The sequence below is a fragment of the Pinus tabuliformis genome, chromosome X, assembly GCF_031772625.1.
Source record: "Pinus tabuliformis cultivar Carrire ecotype Pingquan chromosome X, CPIR1, whole genome shotgun sequence".
NCBI classification, from domain to species: Eukaryota; Viridiplantae; Streptophyta; class Pinopsida; order Pinales; family Pinaceae; genus Pinus; species Pinus tabuliformis.
In genome coordinates, this window is record NC_142308.1 from 283775193 (window position 1) to 283794029 (window position 18837).

At 41.6% G+C, this 18837-nt stretch overlaps 1 pseudogene; it reads left to right on the top strand.

Annotated features, from left to right (window-relative positions):
• LOC149139505 (lysine histidine transporter-like 8) overlaps nt 1-18837 on the top strand; it is a 157976-nt pseudogene that overhangs the window by 106982 nt on the left and 32157 nt on the right.

Here is an 18837-nt window from a genome sequence, read left to right on the forward strand (position 1 = left end):
TATTGAGTTGTACAAGTGGATTGCGAAGCTAGCATATAGCCAAGGAAGGTGGAAACTCAAAAATCCTATTGTGTGGACCCCAGAGTTGGTGCACAGATTGGAAGCATCAGAGGATAAGATCGCGCATGTTGTTGATCACTGGCTCAATCAGATTATAGGAGGATTCATTACTGAGTTCGCGATAGATACTTTAGCCAGCTATAGTGAAGTGGAACAACGTTGTCCCAAAGGACCGCGAGGTAAGTAAATAAAGTCTCTAAATACTTGGATTAAAATTCTATTATGTGAAACGAGGGTCATGCAATTACCTTGATGTCCAAAGCCATGTGAAGCCGACTAGAGAATAGCCCTTTGATTTCACCTCCACAAGGGGACGAGGAAGAGCTTGCGAAGGTCTCACCGTGAAGTGCGATACATTTTAAAAGACAAAGGATTCCACACATACCACCCTCACCCACACCGCCACCAGTTTCACCGCGTTCACCTCCATCTTCACCCGTACCACCTCTGCCACCACTGCAAGTCAATATGGCAAGCACGATAAAGTTGTCTGTGTTCAAGGGAGTAGAAAATGAAGATCCGGACCAGTTTTGGTTCGTGATAAGAGCCGCATGGGAAGAACAAGGAGTTATAGATGAAAATATAAAGAAAGAGACACTGGTTAGCGCCCTGGAAGACTGCACACTGACCTGGTATATTAAGCATTCTAATGACAATTTGAATGCGGGGATCACGGATATCCAAACTATGCTAAATAAGGAATTTAGCAGGCCAATGTTAGAAGCACAATCGATCACTGGGTTCAAATAAATCACAATCCTACCAAACGAGCCTCCTTGTGAGCTAAATCAGAGGCTGAAGTGTACAATTCACAAAGCTAATATGACTTTGAAAGATGGACAACACCACAAATGGTTTGTAGCATCGCTAACACCACATTTGAGGAAAGCGTTGTCGTAACAGAGGTTAACGACTCAGGCAGAGGCCTTGGAGATCACAATGAGGCTACATGAAACCCCGATGCCGGATCCTAACTTGGGAGTTCAGCAGATCCACGCGCAGTTGAAAAAGTTATGCCTTGAGATGCAGATTCTGAAATAGGAAAGGACAACCCGATCAAAAGTGCATGAAGAGGCGTGGTGCGTAAAATGCAAGGGTCAGGGTCATGAAAAGGAACACTTCCCTATGTTTGCGAATTACCTCACTAGAGGAGGACTAATGCCATTAAGGCCGGAAGTGCAAGAAGGACCTGACGCGACACCTGTTTTGTGGTGTGCGATTTGTCAAATAGGAGGAAAGCATGCTATGGAAAACTGTCATTTGTTACAGAAGTACACGAAGAATTCACAACAGTTTTTCTATAATTTTTGTAGATTGGTTGGACATGATGAGCGTACTTGTAGAAGCTATTAGCTGATGATGGATAGAACTCCCATTTATAGAGTTCAAGCCAAAACGTGGCCCCTAGACCCGAATGCAGGAGTGGTGCGAACCAGATTGAAGGGTCGCGGACAAGGCTGAGGTGGAGGAGGACCTAGAAGTGGTTGCAGACAGCTGATATGCTACAATTGCGGAGGGCCAGGACATTATGCCCGTGATTGTACGAACCCAATGAATCCATCATGTCTGTATTGTACATTTTTTGATCATGAGATGGAAGATTGTCCTACCCTGATATATGGGATACGCAACAAGGGAGCGCTACCGCCTCCCCCGACTCAGAACCTGCAAATGATGGGGTTTGAGCTGCGCGAGGAAGATCCAAATGTTAACATTGTTCTCTGAAGTAGAATTGCAACGGGGGATGATAAAGGAAAACAGCCTTAAGATAGTACTTGGGTTCGCAAGGCTTCGGCGAAAGAAGAAGAGTTTGATTTGGAGCGCGCTAAGGAAACCTTCATGGAAGCTAAGAAGAGCTTTGCTCATGCCTCCACTTCAGAAAGCAAAGATAGTCCGGAGCTAGAAATGGAACCATCTATGCTCACGATGTTATTGTAAACATACATGAAGCTACTACACGATAGTAAGGCTACAAAAGGATTGTAGGAACTCATTAACAAATGCGTTGGGACCATGCGAGGAGAATATGAGATGGACCAAGTAATTCTGGATTTAGGAGAGGATGCGAACATTTTGCCGAAGCAGACATGGGAGCGCATGGGGAGGCCTGTGCTGCAATGGTCTCCTATTCAGCTGTGAATGGTGAACCAGCAGAAGATAATACCCATGGGACGATTGCAGGGAACCATCGTGGATATTGAGGGAGCGAGCATGCTACTAGACTTTGAAGTGATAGAGATTGTTTATGACAGCAATCCCTACCCCACGCTCTTAGGAATTAATTGGGCCACTGGCATGAACAGGGTGATTAATCTAAAGAAGTGCAAGATTATTTTTGAGAATAAGTCTCTACGCGTAGTTATACCCTTGGATCCTGTGGAAGGATTGCGCTATACAGATCCAGTGCACAACTATGAAAGTGACGATGATTTGGACTGCATATACAAAATAACCATTCGAGAGAGAGATTCAGTAAATCCCACCATAGACGGACAAATCTCATGGGAGCGTGAAAGCTCCTGTACTCAGATTCAGATGTGGAGATAGAACGATGGCAGAACTGGTTACATGATGTAACCACGCTTAATTGTAACATGATGACAAGGTCACTACGTTATGTATCAATAGAAGTGAGAGATGTTCCAACGTATGATGGTTTAGGTGGGGTAGATGCTTTCTTGGACAGATTCGGAAGGGAGGTGCCGGAAAAGCAACATTTCCAGGCCTGTAATTGGGTACTGCACACTATGCCCACAAGTTGGTGGGGTACACAAAGAGGAAGCTTTGAAGACTAGCACGCATGTAGGAAAATGTTGTGCTCACAGTTTGGGAAACCTATAGTGCGATGGGTAGATAAATACAATGGACAGGATGGTTTGCATGTGCATCTGTCGAGGTGGGTACAGACATATGGTAAACAACCTACGCAGATGCACATGAGCTTCACGTTGGGAAATAGGGTCAATAAGCCTGTGTTGCGGGGGGAAATGCACGAATGGTTCCTCATGTTGGAGTGTGGAGAGAACATGCATGCAGAAGGTTATCCACAAGGAAGCATTTAATGAGGTATGGGGAGCATTGAACAAGGTATATAATGCACAACGAAGTGATTGGGACTTGTGCATACCAGAAATTTTATTGGCTTATAGGACGACATGCAAGAAACTGATGGCACAGGCAGCTTTCCGGTTGGTCTATGGAGTGGAAGCCATAATGCCAATGGAATACATCGTGCCTAGTCTGTGCATAGCAGCACTCATAGGTATGACGAACCATAGAGCCCTGGAGGAAAGACGCGCGCAGTTGGAGGAACTAGAGGAAGAATGATTTATGGCTAGCTTTCACCAACAGGAACTCGAGAAAGAACGATTTCTGGCTGGCTTTCACCAAAAGGCTGGACACAATCGACATATTAAGTTGTGCACCTTCAATGTGTTATCACTCAGGTTGTCCCTTAGCTCCTTAAGGGATACGGCTGAGGTAACCACAAACCAATCTTTGGGCTGCAGGTCCTAGCCTACCTGCAGTTAGAGAGGACTCTCTCTTTATGATTTAACTTTGTTTTGGGTTGATTTTAGGCTAGTTATGGTGTATAAGGGTCTTGTTTTGATTTTGGTGGGAAGGAGATGTTTTCAAGCAGAGTTGGGATGCATACTGTGAGAAGTTCAAACCGTTCGGCATGGAGTCATGGATTAGGGCTTGCTGTTGTGTTTTCTTGGTCACAAGAGGAATATAGAGTAGGATAGCTACACATAGAACAATATCAAGCTGGAATAAAGATGGAATGAAGGTCAGAAATGAAAGGCAAAGAAGAATCTTTCATTAGCTAACATAGAGGGAAGGTGGATGAAAGTTTGTTTAGGAGCAGTAAAGAATTCCTAAAAACAGCCATATGTGAAAGAAATAGGGTAAACTTGATCATTTAAGTATGCATATTCATAACCATTTCTGAGGAAAACATATAGAAATAACAAGAACTGAGCATAAGGTGCAGTCAAGCAAAACCTAAGCTATTCTTTTTCCTTGCTATTTAGATGGTAACACAATTGTGCATGAATATAATAAAACTGTAAACAGAGGTAGAAAAACTTATTGAGCCATGTAGTAGCACATGAATTCCACGGTCACTCTTTAACCATTAATAACACAACAGTCATTTCTTCATCCAAAGCATTCCAGCAGTCTTTGATTACAGAGCTTCTCAAAAATACAGCGCAAGTCCAGCATGAGGAATATCAGCCAACCAACCCTTTAAATAATGAATTAGGGTGGTTTATATAGGGAAAATATCTAAAATATCTATTACAGCAGACCTAAAACAGGTATGAGGGAAATAACTTCTTTAACCTAATTTTGTCCTGAAATTAATGCAGGAAAATATCTTTGAGCTGCGCTGGAGGCAGCAGAATCAAAATGAGTTAATATGGTGTCCTTTTGGCTCTGTGCTGTTCATTTAGCCATAACTGTGCATTGGGCTTTGATCCCCTGCTCTCGAGTGACTTTGAGGTCTTTAACCTAATTTTGTTCTGAAATTAATGCAGGAAAATATCTTTGAGCTGCGCTGGAGGCAGCGGAATCAAAATGAGTTAATATGGTGTCCTTTTGGCTCTGTGTTGTTCATCTAGCCATAACTGTGCATTGGGCTTTGATCCCCTGCTCTCGAGTGACTTTGATGTGCATTAACTGTGATCTGAGAGCCTTAGATGGCTTCACCATTTTCTTTGACTTTGCTTTGGGGGTCTTTAATGTTCACCTACTTTGGTATTGCTGATCTGATACTCTTTACTGCTTCACTGATACTCTTTGCCGCTTCACTAATACTCTTTTAGTTTAATCTGGGCTTCGTCTTTCCTCTGATACTCTTGAATTTGTCAAATATCCCCTTTTCTGAACCTTCATGAAGGAATCCTGTCAAACTATGCATTTTCGGGCCTGCTGGTAGCCTAGCCACATGCAGCTTTCCATTTTCACCATTTTCTCTTAGTGATGCGCGATTAGCGCTCGCGCATCAAAAACTGCCTCAGTTTTTCATTCTGGGCATCCTTCGCTGCGATTTCGCCCTTCACGCCTTTTTTGGTGATGATGTCAGCATGACATAAGCATTACGTCAGAAATGGGTCCCGGTACGGCAGTGACGTGGCAGGGTGACGTGGCAGGGTGGCGTGGCAGTACAACAGGGTGATGTGGTGGCAGTGACACGTAGCAGTGGGGGGGTCGACGCAGAGGTGATGTGGTGCTGACCTAGTGCTGTCGTCAGGGGAGGAGAGACAGAAGGCAATTTATGGTTTTGTTGGACCGCCCTCTCTACGAGGGTGGTAAATGTCAGAGGGGCTCCGATGCAATCAAGGGCGGACACGCGTCCCTCTGTACAATGGCAAAACTGCCAGGCTATTGGAAGCTAATTGTCGAGTGACGGGGCGGCTCCGAAATCGCCGAGAGCCGTTGGATCCAGGAGGGCGGATCGGAGGGCTGACTGAGCACAGAGCTGGCGGTAGGTTTGTGCGCGGGGCCCGCTGGAATATTTGAATATTTATACAATGCTGTGGGGGTTTAGACTTTTGGTTTGTGGGTTTTATACATGGTTTGTGCGCCGGGGGTAAAGTTTAATCAAAATACTTAAACCAAACCCGAAAATGTGAGCGTGTAGGGTAAAATATTTAAGGTTTACGGGTAGAGGAGTGAGGAAAGAGGTTATTAACTTTAACCAAATGTTAAGATAATCCCAGGGTTAGGACGCGGAAGGATAATTCTAAGCCCCAAATGAACTCAGCATTTCCCCAAACATATATTATAGGGCTATAGTGCCAGGGTATGGGAATATGTACATAGGGGAGCTATTTAGTGCTTTTAGTAAGGGGAAGGGGAAATAGATAGGGATTTACGTAATAATTTTTAGAAGTTAATATGAGTTTGTGAGGTGAAGTGTAGGGGGGTAAGTTTTTGAACTGAAACTTAGGCATAGGAAGTGAATGGACTGTGGAGAAATGATTTTTACACAAGAAATGTGGCTTCTTTTCACTGAAGAAAGTCAAAGCTTGACTTAGTATTCTGCAAAAAATGAAGTGGTAATAGGACTAGTTGGGGAGATCCCAAAGTTCTCAAGGGGATGTTAGTGAGTGATTTAGGGAGTGAGAAGAAGGGGGAGTTAGACATGCCTCGCTTGAGCTCCTCCAAATGAAAAAGTGCCTCATAATTGTGATCTGAATAGATACAACACTTAAAAACATGAAATGGATCACATAGCTTGATTCTGCAACCACAAAACTACTTACCTAGCCTACTTACCTAGCATTTTTTCTTCTTTTTGCATGGGTGCACTTGGACTTGCAGACCCTGATTATCCTTTTTTCTTTTGACTTCCCTCCTATCTAAACGTACCCTTATATCTTCCAAGGGCCCAGATTAAGCAGTTGGGCTCCTTTATTTCTCTACCTAGCTACTAATCTGCCAAGATTAAACAATTTGGACAGATATTCATTCTCTATATTCTAAAACAAGCAATTGGAACCTGGGGAAGCCAAGATTAAGATGTTTGGCTTTCCTTTAACTGAAAAATTCTTGAAAAATGGAGTAACTTCATCAAAATTGGAATACAGTAGTGGCATTTAGACTGGCACACTTTGATGGCCTCTTCTTTGTTCTCTTAAGGAAATATGGAACATTGCAGCATGCAAAGTATGACATATTTGGCATGTAAAAATGTCGATCATGAAAGATGAATACCTGTTGCAATAGGAGGCTAACAGTGACTCCACTTGGGGATGGCTTTTCCTTGTGAAAAGCCAATAACAACAGGTCAGACTTCCTTGATTTTCTATTGTTGTTGTAGATTGAAACTTCCCTTGTGTTGGTTGTTAAATGATTGAAACCTTTGAAACCTGAACATAGCATTCTTATAAACTAATTTTTTTATACAATAGCAGCACCACCTGCTTTCTTCTGTGTGCTCTATCATTACATGCACCTCTGCCTGAGAACCTGCCTTTAAAGAACTTTGTTGCGCTATTCTAATATTCTGCCTACTGTACAAAAAATAAAAGTGCTGATAATACACAAATATCAATATACAAAGGGATATATACAGAGCTATGTTATATTCAACAAATGGGATCATGATAATGCTTTAACATTCGGCCATTAACAGGGCCTTCTTCAGCTGTGCTGCCATCTGTAGATTTGAGGAAATATGTGTTATTGCCCTGAATAGCAGAGATAACAAATGGCCCTTTCTAAAGGAAATTGAATTTTGCATGCTTTCCCTTGTCTTCCCTTCGTGAGTCCCACCTTAGAACTTTGTTGCCAACATAGAAATCTTCATCATTTGTTCTTTTATCAAACATCCTTTTGAGCTTCTCTTGTAAAATTTGAGCTCTGTCATAAACCTGCTCTCTTGTTTGCTGCAAATGAATTGTTTGATTTATCCTCCTTTGTATATCATTTGGCTCAGCTTTAATTTCCTGTAACAACTTGATAACAGGGATGCCCAAGGATGAGGGAAATCTGGCCTCCATACAGTATACTAGCTCATAAGGGCTCATCCCAAGGGATCTCTTGGTTGAGAGTCTATCTGCACATAGGGCATTTACGAGCTTTTTGTGCCAGTTCTTCTTGTTTTCCTCCAACACTTTCTTAATGATGTTAATCAGGCTTTTATTGGATGATTCGGCCAAGCCATTACCTTGAGGGTAATAGGTTGTGGAGTGGCCTAAGGTGATATCAAAATTTATGGCAAAAATTGATCATCTTTTTGGATTTGAAGGCAGCAACATTGTCTGTGATGATCTTCTCAGGGTAGCTAAATCTAGAAAGGATGTTGCATTCAAGGAATTGGATAATGGTGGTGTCATTAGCTTGCTTACATGGGATGGCCTCAATCCACTTGGTGAAATAGTCTGTGGCTGTTACGATCCACTTGTGCTAGCCTGAGGAAGAGGGATGGATTTCTCCAATGAAGTCAAGACCCCATTGTTGAAAAGGCTTCTCGGTTGAGATGGGCTTAAGAGGCAAAGGTAACAGCTTTCTTTTGCCCTCAAAGATTTGGCATTTGTGACACGAGATAGCAAACTTCTTTACATATGCAAACAGAGAGGGCTAATAGAAACCAGCCCTTAAAATTTTACCAGTAGTGGACTTCTAATATAGATGTCCTCCACAGTCCCCTGCATGGAATTCTTTCATGACATTGTTATTTTTATTCATGGTTAAACAATTAAGCAATAAGCCTTCATGATTTTTCCAAAATAATGCACCATCTACGACACAAAACTTTGAAGCCTTCATTTTTAAAAATATTTTTTTGGTCCTGGACAATCCTGGGGGAGCAAACAGGTTTAACAATACAAAGCATATATCGGCATACCATGGGGATTGCAAAAAGGTTTCACTGATCTGTGGAGTCGCCAGCTCCTGTTCATTGTCCAGCTGGTTAATGTCTAAGGCTTGAAAGTTTGTTTCGGACATCAGTTTGGCTAAACCTTGTCCCTTTATCAACTTGGCTGGTTTTATTTCAATGTCATACTCAAGGATGTTAGCAATCCACTTGCCTCTTTTGCCTTCTAACCCCTCTTGGGTTAATATGTCTTTTACAACAACATTTGGCACATAAGCAATCACATGTGAGTATAAAATATAGATTCTGAGGTCTTTGATTGCTTTAACAAGGGCATAGGCTTGCTTCTCCATGATTTGGTACTTTAAAGGGGCATCCCTAAGGGCTCGACTGAAAAAAGAAATTGGCTTTTCATTTCCTTGGTCATCCTTTTGCAAAAGGACAGCAGCAATGGTGTGTTCGGAGGCAAATTAAAAAATGATGAAATCCTTATCAAATTGAGGGCTTGTGAGGACAGGGGCTTGGGTTAAGGCAGCTTTGATACTCTCAAAGGCTTGCTTGGTTTCAAGAGACCATTTTACCTTGGCATCCTTCTTTAACATGTTGCTTAGCATTCTTATTAGTTCAGCCAGGTTTGGGATAAATCTCCTTAGGAAGTTGATCTTTCCAAGGAATGCTTGCAACTCTTTTATATTTCTTGGATATGGGATTTGAAGGATGGCTTGAATTCTTTCTGGATCAATCCTAATGCCATCTTTTGAAATGATATGGCCTAGTAATTTGCCTTCTTCATGGCCAAATAAAGGCTTTTGGGGTTCAAGGAAATGCCATATTTCCTACATGTTAGGAACACTTGTCTCAAATGTTTTAGGTGCTCTTGATCAGATTTGGAGAAAGGAGTAAGGTCATCAAGATAGACAACCAGGAAATCATGGATTTCCTTGGCGAAGGCAATGTCCATTTCCCTTTGAAAGGTAGCACCTGCATTCTTAAGTCTGAAAGGCATTTTGACATATTTAAATGTTCCCCACGGTGTTGTAAAGGCTGTCTTGTCTTGGTCATCCGAGTGAACAAGTATTTGATTAAAACCTAAAAAGCCATCTAGCAAAGAGATTTTAGATGACACCACTACTCTTTGTAGGATGTGGTCCATTTTTGGTAAGGGGTAATGGTCTTTAAGGGAGACTTGGTTTAAGTTTCTCAAATCTACAAAAAGTCTAATCTCACCTATTTTCTTTCTTGTGGGAACAAGATTTGATACCCATTTTGAAAATCTAATGGGTGCTATGGTACCTGCTTCAAACATTCGTTTCATTTCCTTTTCAATCAAAGGGAGAAGCACAAGATTGATTCTCCTTATTTTCTGCCTGAAGGGCTTTTGATTTGGTTTTATAGGGATGGTATGTTGAATAACTGAGGTGTCATAGGACTTCAAGTCCTCATAGCTCCATGCAAATACATCTTGGAACTCTTTGAACAGGTCCACATACTTTGGTTTTTGATCAGGTGGCATATTTTTGGACAATTTAATCATTTTGGGCTTCTCTGCTGTCCCAATGTTGTATTCTTCTATGGTAGCATTTAAGGGCTACATCTTAGGCTTTTTGGGGACATCATTAGCATCAAACATGTCTTCTAAAGGGGTGAGGTCAGCGGGCAGAAAGTTGTTTTTTAAATCAATGATCTCGGCCTCTGCTTTGGCTATTTCCTCGAAATGCATTTGTTTCAGATCTTGTATGTTTCTTTGTCAAAAACAGTTGGGTTTAGCATTTGTTTGGCTGTTACAGCTGTTACAGCCTGCTGATTTTCATTTGTTCGTTGTAAGGAATCATCCATGGCATCCATGTCAATGTTTAGGCCTGAAAACTCATGCTGTAAGGTAAGAAAATTGTTGATTTGAGCATTGTCCTCAAACACTTGCCAATCTTTGATATTTTTAGGGATAGCAGGCCTGTGCTTTATCTCAGTAGTAAAGTGGTGATTAGGCTCAAAGGGCAGCTTGCAAGTGCTAGCAAAAGTAGCTAGACTATGAGCATGTATGTTATGGCTTCTATAAAGTTTGGCAAGCTTGGTTTCAGTGAAGGAATTGAGTATTTCTGTAGCACCAGACCTATAGGCTCTCAGCCTATTGTCATTTTTGACAAAGTTGCCTTTTATTTGTTGGATGATGAGGTCAGAGTCACCTAGAATGGAAACTTTTGTAGCTCCTAGAGTTTTGAGCAGTTTAAGGCCTAAAAGGAGAGCCTCATATTCGGCCATGTTGTTGGTGCATTTGAAGTTTAGTCTGTAAGCATGACCCTCTGCATGGCTGTTATGTGTATTGTGAATCCAAACACCTGCCCCCACTCCTAACTTGTTAACAAAGCCATCAAACTCTAAATACCATGTGATTTCTTGCTTGTGGTTAGTATTAAGAGTTTCAACCATTTTAGGTTTGGGCAAATTTGAAATTTCTGTTTGGGGAGGTTCTTCTAGTATGCTGGTTGCATTGGTCATTTTGACAGTTTCATAAGTATGGGCAACTGATTCTTCATTGATGCATGTTTCTTGTTCCAAAATCAAAGGCTTCTCATGAGTGGGTGGGCAGATATCATCATTGATCAATATGAAGGAATCCATATTAGAATGGATTGCATAGATTGGGAAGTTTTGTGGCTTATCCTCACTACTTACCATATATTTCATGAGTGTTTATCTATATAGTCTCTTTGGTTGTCCAAAGACAGATATAGTGGCATAAGAGAGGTCTAATTGGAAAGATCCTTGGAGTTTTGCTCCCCAAGATCTTGATAATAGCATGCCATACTTTGGTGGAATGTCAGCAACCACCACATCCATGAGGATTGTCTTGTTTGGGTATTGGACTAAGGAGACACATAAGTCCTTGATTAAGCCCAAACACTTGACCTGACTTGAGTCAAAGGAGAGTAGATCTTTGTAGGATCTTGTGACTTCAAGGTTTAGCTTCTCCATAACTGCTTTGGGCATAAGATTGTGCGACGCTCCTGAATCGAACATAGCATTGTGCAAGACTTTATCATGTATGTGCAGGCTTACATAAAAGCGCAGAACAGTTCCATATGCTGATTTTCCATTAACTTCTAGACTGAAAAGTAGCTCAGGTGTATCATCTAAAACATTGACATCATCCTTGGTCTCTGGCATTTGAAGTGATCTTTGGATTTGTTGCCTATATACATCATGCTTAGCAAGTTCAGATAGAGGGATGGATACCTTAAGTTTACCTATTTCTGCCTCTAAATCAAATGTGTTCTCTGATTGGGTTTTAGTGTTGTGATAGGTAGGCTTCCCTTTTTCCATGGGAGTATCAGCGATTTGCTCTTGTTCTTCATTGATTTCTTGAACTATTTCTGATTTGGAAAGGCTTCTAGGAGTGTTGTTTATGTTTTCCTTTGAGGGAAAAGATACAAAAGGCTGATTCTCAGAGGGCTGAACATCTGTGATATCCTCTATGGTCACTTCTTTTGGATTTGGGACTGTTTTATCAGCAGTTTCTATGAGGGCAGCCTTTTCTTTGATCTTCTTAGTCTGCCTTGATTCCTTCTATTTGATGGCCTCGGGCACATCAATTGTTCTAGTTCTCAGTTTATACTGTTTTTGGACCTCATACACAGATGAATCATAACCTTGCTCAAAGTCAAAAGACTCACCAGACTGAGTCTGAAATTGATTAAAGTCATGCTCATCTTGGTCCTGTTGGGTTAGAAAAATTTGTTGCTCACCCTTCAAATCCATCAAGTTCATATGAGTGTCTTCTGTATGCTCACTAGATGTGGATACTTCTGTATAGTTTTCTTGGAAAGGAGGCCTTATATCTTGGTCTGGGCTAGACCTACCAGCGTTTGTGTTCTGAGTTTTCTTGAAATGTGGGTTCCTTATGGTATTGGGCTCTTGTCCTTCCCATGTAGACTTCCTTTCGATGCTTTTCACTCTATCTCCCAACCTGTGCATGCCACTGATAATAGCATCCAACTTTTGGTCTAAGGCTGAGGGTTCTTCCTTAAAGGTGGTTCTTCTCTCAGTTCTAGCTCTGTTTCTTTTAGCAATTAGATTTGCCACTACACTAACAACAACATTTTGCATGTCTGCTAGGAATTGAGGGGCTCTTTCCCTTAACTAATAAGACATTTCAGTATCAAAACCATCAGGGAATTTATACAAAGCAAGATCAGGTGGAGGCCTGAGGTTCTGTGGTATTACATTATAAACATTGTTAAATCTTGCACAATAGTCTAAGACAACCTCTTGAGGGCCTCTTTTGATGGTGTCATATTCAAATAATATGTGCAAGGGATCTTTCTTTTTCTCCCATCTGTTAAGAAATGTTTGGTAAAGGGCCTCTGGGTTAGCTATGGAATTTGCAGCAAGGCTTCTAAACCAGGGTCTTACATCTCCTGTTAAACTTTGGACAAAAAGCTTCATTCTTACACTGTCATCATCTATCTCATAGTTCTCAAAATAGTCTTGCATCTTCTTGGTATGTTTTAGGGCTGTGCAAGAACCAGTACCATCAAAATATGTGATTTTAGTTTGATAATCCTGAGGCATAGCACCTGGATTTGCTGGCAACTGAAACGGTGCATATCTATTAAGCAAATTTACAGGGATAAGTGGAGCAGCAGGGATAAATGGAACGACTCGAACAATGGTAATAATAGTGGTAATGGGAGTATGTGTAGTGAAAGGAGGTGTGGAAGGAGTGCTTTGAGAGGTGGATGATGAACTAGGGGAAGCAGAGTTTGAACGAAATAAAACTTTGACAAGGGTTGGAACACAACTTGGCTGGACGGTTTCAGGACTAGAATGAGCAAAATCTTCTCTTCGCTCTAGCTCCTTGAGGTTCCTTGGGATTATATTGGGATTTTCAAAAGCAGCTGGGGGATTTGGGTCTGGTTTTGACCTTGTATAACGTGAATTCCTTTTGGGAGCCAGCTTCTAACTTGGTTTTTTTTGGGATTTTTCTAAGAAAAATGGGTTAGAAAGAAACTTTTTAAGGTCAGATTCTTCCCCAGTGGAGCTTTTCAACTTGATTTGTGAAATTATCTAAAGATTGTCCACAGTGGAGTCGCCATTATGTTATCACTCAGGTTGTCCCTTAGCTCCTTAAGGGATACGACCGAGGTAACCACAAACCAATCTTTGGGCTGCAAGTCCTAGCCTACCTGCAGTCAGAGAGGGCTCTCTCTTTATGATTTAACTTTGTTTTGGGTTGATTTTGGTGGGAAGGAGATGTTTTCAATCAGAGTTGGGATGCATATTGTGAGAAGTTCAAACCATTGGGCATGGAGTCATGGATTAGGGCTTGATATTGCGTTTTCTTAGTCACAAGAGGAATATAGAGCAGGATAGCTACACATAGAACAATATTAGGCTGGAATAAAGATGGAATGAAGGTCAGAAATGAAAGGCAACTAAGAATATTTCATTAGCTAACATAGAGGGAAGGTGGATGAAAGTTTGTTTAGGAGCAGTAAAGAATTCCTTAAAAACAGCCATATGTGAAAGAAACAGGGTAAACATGAGCATTTAAGTATGCATATTCACAACCATTTCTAAGGAAAACATATAGAAATAACAAGAACTGAGCATAAGGTGCAGTCAAGCAAAACCTAAGCTATTCTTTTTCCTTACTATTTAGATGGTAACACAATTGTGCATGAACATAATAAAATTGTAAACAGAGGTAGAAAAACTTATTGAGCCATGTAGTAGCACAGGAATTCCACAGTCACTCTTTAACCATTAATAACACAACAATCATTTCTTCATCCAAAGCATTCCAGCAGTCTTTGATTACAGAGCTTCTCAAAAATACAGCGCAAGTCCAGCATGAGGAATATCAGCCAACAAACCCTTTAAACAATGAATTAGGGTGGTTTATATAGGGAAAATATCTAAAATATCTATTACAACAGACCTAAAATAGGTCTGAGGGGATTAACTTCTTTAACCTAATTTTGTCCTAAAATTAATGCAAGAAAATATCTTTGAGCTGTGCTGGAGGCAGCGGAATCAAAATGAGTTAATATGGTGTCCTTTTGGCTCTGTTCTGTTCATCTAGCCATCACTATGCATTGGGCTTTGATCCCCTGATCTCGAGTGACTTTGAGGTCTTTAACCTAATTTTGTTCTGAAATTAATGTAGGAAAATATCTTTGAGCTGCGCTGGAGGCAGCAGAATCAAAATGAGTTAATATGGTGTCTTTTTGGCTCTGTGCTGTTCATCTAGCCATAACTGTGCATTGGGCTTTGATCCCCTGCTCTCGAGTGACTTTGATGTGCATTAACTATGATCTGAGAGCCTTAGATGGCTTCACCGTTTTCTTTGACTTTGCTTTGGGGGTCTTTAATGTTCACCTGCTTTGGTATTGCCGATCTAATACTCTTTTCCGCTTCACTGATAGTGTTTGCCGCTTCACTGATACTCTTTCAGTTTAATCTAGGCTTCGTCTTTCCTCTGATACTCTTGAATTTGTCAAATCGCACCTTTTCTGAACCTTCATGAAGAAGTCCTGTCAAATTACGCATTTTCGGGCATGCTGGTAGCCTAGCCACAGGAAGCCTTCCATTTTGACCATTTTTTCTTAGCGATGCGTGATTAGAGCTAAGCGCTAAGCGCTAATCACACATAAAAAACTGCCTCAATTTTTCATTCTGGGCATCCTTCGCTGCGATTTCGCCCTTCACGCCTTTTTTGGTGATGACGTCAGCATGATGTAAGCATTACATCAGCAGTGGGTCTCGGTACGGTGGTGACGTGGCAGAGTGACGTGGCAGGGTGGCATGGCAGTACGGCAGGGTGATGTGGTGGCAGTGGGGGGGGTCGACGCAGAGGTGACGTGGCGCTGACCTGGTGCTATCGTCAGGGGAGGAGAGACAGAAGGTGGTTTGTGGTTTCATTGGACCGCCCTCTGTACGAGGGTGGTAAATGTCAGAGGGGCTCCGATGCAATCAAGGGCGAACACGCGTCCCTCTGTATGACGGAAAAACCGCTAGGCTATCGGACGCTAACTGTCGAGTGACGGGGCGGCTCCGAAATCACCGAGAGTATTCGGATCTGGGAGGGAGGATCGGAGGGCTAACGGAGTGCACAACTGGCGGGAGGTTTGTGCGCGGGGCCCGATGGAATATTCGAATATTTATACAATGCTGCGAGGTTTTAGACTTTGGGTTTGTGGGTTTTATACATGGTTTGTGCGCCGGGGGTAAAGTTTAATCAAAATACTTAAACCAAAGCCGAAAATGTGAGCGCGCATGGTAAAATATTTAAGGTTTATGGGTAGAGGGGTGAGGAAAGAGGTTATTAACTTTAAACAATTGTTAAGATAATCCCAGGGTTAGGACGGAGAAGGCTAATGCTAAGCCCCAAATGAACTCAGCATTTCCCCAAACAGATATTATAAGGCTATAGTGCCAGGGGATGGGAATATGTACATAGGGGAGCTATTTAGTGCTTTCAGTAAGGGGAAGGGGAAATAGATAGGGATTTACATAATAATTTTTAGAAGTTAATATGAGTTTGTGAGGTGAAATGTAGGGGGCTAAGTTTGTGAACTAAAACTTAGGCATAGGAAGTGAATGGACTGTGGAGAAATTATTTTTACACGAGAAATGTGGCTTCTTTTCACTGAAGAAAGTCAAAGCTTGACTTAGTATTCTGCAAAAAATGAAGTGGTAACAGGACTGGTTGGGGAGATCCCAAAGTCCTCAAGGGGATGTTAGTGAGTGATTTAGGGAGTGAGAAGAAGGGGGAGTTAGACATGCCTCGCTTGAGCTCCTCCAAATGAAAAAGTGCCTCATAATTGTGATCTGAATAGATACAACACTTAAAAACATGAAATGGATCACATAGCTTGATTCTGCAACCACAAAACTACTTACCCAGCCTACTTACCTAGCATTTTTTCTTCTTTTTGCATGGGTGCACTTGGACTTGCAGACCCTGATTATCCTTTTTTCTTTTGACTGCCCTCCTATCTAAACGTACCCTTATATCTTCCAAGGGCCCAGATTAAGCAGTTGGGCTCCTTTATTTCTCTACCTAGCTACTGATCTGCCAAGATTAAACAGTTTGGACAGATATTCATTCTCTATATTCTAAAACAAGCAATTGAAACCTGGGGAAGCCAAGATTAAGCTGTTTGGCTTTCCTTTCACTGAAAATTTCTTGAAAAATGGAATAACTTCATCAAAATTGGAATACAGCAGTGGCATTTAGACTGGCACACTTTCATGGCCTCTTCTTTGGCCTCTTAAGGAAATATGGAACATTGCAGCATGCAAAGTATGACATATTTGGCATGTAAAAATGTCGATCATGAAAGATGAATACTTGTTGCAACAGGAGGCTAACACAATGTGGATGATTTGGTGTTACTGTATCATAGTAAGTTTGATAAATTCCTAGGAAAAGTAAAAATGCATTGACTAGGAGCATATGTTATTAAGGAGGTCACAAATGGAGGTGCGGTGCAATTGGTAAAGTTAAATGGAGAACCTTTCCCAGGATGAGTGAATGGCAGTCGGTTGAAGCTATACACAGGTGGCCTGAATATCTAACTAGCCCACTGAAGCATAGTCTTAACACTCCAAGTAGCTAAAAGGAGGTGCGGGACTATAAATAAATGCAAGGAATGCAGGTCAAGATACAAGGAAGCAGTTTAGATACAACAGTCTCTGAACAACACATGCAGGAGATATAACAGGTAGCTGCTCAGTGCACTGCCGATCTTGCAGCAGTTTGGGCAGAGTTGGGAGGTCTCCACGTGAAGATCTCTGCACCAACACAGTGATTTGAGGGTGAATCATGATGTTTTTATTGGGGGGCTGTTGGGCGCGGGATCACCCAAGGCAAGTTTTGGGGCTTAATGCCCAAATTTTGACCAAATCCGATGTAAAGACTCCACATTTTGTGGGCACAGATGCGAAGATTGTAAATGGGTCATAGAGTTGTCCACTCTCATTTTTGTAATGTAATGTTAGCTTTAGAAATCTACCCATGGTCTGCAAACCATGGGACTATATAAATAGAGTGAGGCTCTAAGTTGTAAAGGAAAAAAAGAAGTTGAATCAATAGATAGAGAATTACATCTTATCTAAGTGTCCAGTCGAGTGTTTGGGTCATAGAGTAGGAGAAGGCTTTGTAGATGAGTGTGTAGAGGCCTAGTAGTCTGCAACAGAGTGCACGCACCCTTGCAGCTGAGTGTGCAGGGCAGGTTGAGTCTGTAACTAATTGAAGCATTAATAAAGAGAAGTTTTATACCATTCTGTGTATTTATTTCCTATTTTTTGCATTGAATGTATTGGGTATAAATTGCAATTCCACTTTTTATATGGTACGCAAGCTTATATGGTTGTGTGATTAAGTGAATATAAGAGAAATTATCTGTTTACATGAAGTTAAGTAACAATTATAAGGAGATAAGTAATATACGTGGTGTAACTTGGCAAATAGCACAGGCCGCTGCCCTAGCAGCGCAAAAGCACCTCAGCCCCTGGTTAGGGCTGCGCACAGGTGATTATAATAGATCGCAAAGGCCCCGTTGGTTAGAATAGTGCAGAAAGTGACCTCCATGAAGGTATTCACAGCTGGACTAAACCGACCCCTCAAACATCTCAAGGGTGTGGAAACTTGGTTCCAACATCCCCCCATACTGCTTCAGGTGAGACCTCATTCTGCGCTCCATGAGCGGTTGCCAAAAGGGCTAGTAGTGTAGGGATTTGTTTGGATAATTAACTCTAAACATGGGTCAGGCCCCCTTAAGCCAACACCGAACCATTCAAAAAGGCCCTCCTTGGATTTGACGGTAGTCCTACACATCGGAGGGTTCGATCGGCACCTAGTGATAATCGGAGTTCAAGTCAATATTGCTAAAATATTTGGCCCCCTTGACCTGGTCCAAAAGTTCATCAATCCATGGGATTGGGTACCTATTCTGGACAGTGACCTTGTTCAACACTCAGTAGTCAATACAAAGTTTCCAGATCCCATCCTTCTTCTACTGTAATACAATCGGGCTCCCACTAGGTGATGGGATTGGCCTGATGTGTCGTTTCTACAATAACTCTTGAATTTTCCTCTTGATCTCATTGTTATCCATAACAGAATGTCGATAGATTAGAACATTAGGTACTTGGGCTCATATCGATGAAGTGCCTGACCGGATAGTGCAGAGGTACCCCTATAAGTGAGGCGAAAATGTCCTTGTACTCCTACACAACCTTGTCCATCTGTTGTTGTTGTTGCAGAGGAGACCTGTCTGGAAGTCATGGCCACAACCTTCTTTTTTCCCAAGGTAAAATCATAAGGAAAACAAATTTCCTCGTATGGGAAATGATCTTACTAAATTTCTTTGCAGTAGTCAAAGAGAGGGCAGTAGGCAAGGTTACCTACAGTATCCTAGAGTGAGGTCTAGACTCATATATAA